Consider the following 3,284-nt stretch of genomic DNA (forward strand, 5'->3'; position numbering starts at 1 on the left):
ATTATTGATCCACTTTATGGAGTTTCCTAGTATCTGGAAGCTCATTGGTGAATGTTGAAATAAGACTAGCAACAGTAAAGTTCCATGCACCTAACCACTTATGATAGAGTAACCCAACTATCCAACAAAATACTGACAATATCAAAGCACAGATCCAACCAGTAGCACTACGTATTAAAGGAAAACCAGCGTTGGATTCGTGCGACATTGGTTTGTGGCCAAAGGTCAGTTTTTTTTTTTAATCATAGAATGGCTTTTTAAATACATCTAAAATTAAAAAGCAGGAAAATCTCGAAAACCCTCCTCGAGCGGGGGTATTTTTCTCAAAGCACCTCCAACACGGGAGTTTGCCCCAAAGTAAGCTCTGTAATTGGTGATTTCATCTCAATTGAAACAACCCCTCTCTCACTGGCGACACAAATCTTCGCCGGATGAGAGCCACGTGCAATTATTTGCGCCATGGATAGAGGCACTTTTGTTCGAAAAAAAATCGCCTCCAGCCCTCCTGCCCCTCTTCCTTGGCCATCCACCCCACTCCTCGTCACCAGCTACATAATAGAAAATTCGTTAGAAAAATATGTCTCATTTTTTTTAATTAGTAGAATGAGGGAATCTACATTATAGGGACTTTAGTTGTTCATTTTGAATGAAGGGTAATTTTATTGTCCTGGAGTTGTTCTGGAATGTACGGCACGTATGGAAGTAGCTTTCTATGTCGTTCTGTTTTGTCTTATGAGGGCAGAGTATCCGCGTCTTCCGTTGTCGTTGGAAGTCAAGTCAATGTCATGGTCTTCGTACACCAATACCACTCCGTCATAGTCATGACCCCTAAGATGACGTCACTTGCCTCCATGTCATTATCATATGACTTGATTTGTGAAGTTCCATCTTGTCGGAAGCATAAGATAGTGGGAGCCACTGTATACGAATTATTGAGCTATTTTGGGACCCCCATGTCACAATTTTTTGCTTTACATATATTTTAAAAAATATCTATGAAATTTGATTTAATGTGTATTACGGTACTTGAACTTTACTTCGATGTGCAATATCTTTTCTGAATATTGAATTTATTCAATGTAATCCATGTTCAATTTAATTCCTGAGTTATATGAAAATGTTAAAAATTGCCTCCGATCTTGAATTAGTGGAAGAATAATATTGAATATTTTCATTTGATTCAGGGATTACATTAAACATGTACCGAAAGTACAGAAACCACATTAAACAAATTAAAAGTTTAAGAGCTACATTATACGTTGAGCTAAAGTTTAGGGGTCACGTTAAATAAATTAAAAGTTTAGGGATCACAATATATATTGAGCTATAATTCATGAATTATTTGTATCATCATCCCCATATATTTGGAGCACCAATAGGGCGTATTTCTATTCGTGTCTATGTCTATATCATATAAGGGCATTGCTTTTGTGTTTACGCTAGCCAAATTGGAATATTATCACATCTTAAGGTTCTTGTGCCTCTTTTTAGTACTATTTTTTTTAGTTGTCGTTTCAGCGGATTGACCAGGAGGGTCAACTTTTGATCCTTGTTTTTCTTATGGATTAGATTTCTGCCTTTTTTTCTCAATGAGATTCTGGCGAATATCTTATTTTGTGCAATGCTATATGCATCCAATTTAACCAATTGTGATTTCATATATATCTGTCAAAAGATGTGAAACATCTAAAGAGGTAGCATACCCGTCCATTGTAGCCTCTGTCAATGCTAATCCTCATTTTTAGTTATTAAACGACACAGGCTACAACGAAAAACCTCAACATCTCAAAAAGGCTTAGATTATCTGCAGACCTTGTATAGCAATCAATGTCCTGGTCTTTAGTGCCTCATAGTGATGACCCAAGGATGTCGTCAATTGCATCTATGTAATTTTAATGTATCTTTTTCGAACGATCACCTTCTGTGGCTTAGAGGTGAGCCGTTCCAGGTTCCATACAGGTTCCACCTAGAACCTGAAATCTATCCGTGAGAGTAGGTTCATCAGTTTTTAGAACCTGGAACTTACCATATATCCTTAGAACCTGGAACCTACCCTGTTATAGGTTCCATGGTCGATTCCAATGTTTACTTAGGTTCCACCTTTATTATTAATTGAACAATTGTAGTGAATTATCACCTTTAATGACCACCTCTTGCTGCTGTGATCCATTGACCACAACTTATATTTAGACACACGAAAAATATGAAACATTAATAAGTTATAAAATGAAAGCTCGGACTAGTGGTTCTAAATTATACACTCATAATCTAACGCCATGGAATACCGCAAGATTACGCGAAGCCATAGACTAAAAAAAAACACAAAGAACTTGTTTAATGTTTAAGGTTCTAGGTTCTATAGAACCTGGAACCTACCTATCGAAACAAATCCCTCAATTTTTAGAACTTGGAACCTATCCTATATATCTTAGAACTTAGAACCAACAGGTTCCCACCGGTCAGGTTCTCAGGTTCCAGATTCTACCTTGGAACCATGCCTACCTTTACTGCGGTCATCACTAATAGTACACTTCTTATCTAATGTTCATATTGAGCGATAATTATTCTACCTTGTATGTGACCTAAAACCCATCGAGATCCTAACAGTTAGAAAATCTCTCCATACGAGATATGTTGCAATTAAGCACCACAAGTAGTTCAAAGATTTGTTTACGATCTGAGTCAAACTCGTAATTTAGGGAAAGACAACCGACCTCTTTATCACTAGATCAAACACCTTAATGGTATTCGACCAATTTAAAAAACACCTTAGTGGTAGATCGTGTAAGATAACTTTAAAACTCCTCACACATAGAAATTGTATGAAGAAGAGATACCATAGAGTTGAAAATAGGAAAACAAAGAAAGTGAAATGTATATAGAACTCAAGAAGAAAACGGGGTTTGGCTTTCACGATAATTTCAAACTCCGAATTCTTAAGTATTAGCTATGTAGAATTATTGTCCTTTATAAAAATTTTCTTCTCATCACATCAAATTGGTGATGGGAGACCATATATCTTTTCGTCTCTTCGTTTCATTGATCATATAAAATTGCCAATCCTAATCATTCTAGTAATAGATAATTCAATAGAAGAAATTTCTCATTTTTTTAATTAGTAGGATGAAAAGATATATATTATACGGATTTAGTAGTTCGTTTTTAGTGAAAATTAATTTTGCACTCCTAAAGTTATGGAATGAATGGCGCCTATGAAAGTACCTTTCTCTATGGTTTTGATGTTCTTAACTAAGCAGTATCTCGATAAACAAAATCACGAGATA

Source organism: Syzygium oleosum, unplaced genomic scaffold (assembly GCF_021117445.2).
Source record: "Syzygium oleosum isolate NSW1041296 unplaced genomic scaffold, Sole_v2.1 Sole_v2.14, whole genome shotgun sequence".
Lineage (NCBI taxonomy): Eukaryota > Viridiplantae > Streptophyta > Magnoliopsida > Myrtales > Myrtaceae > Syzygium > Syzygium oleosum.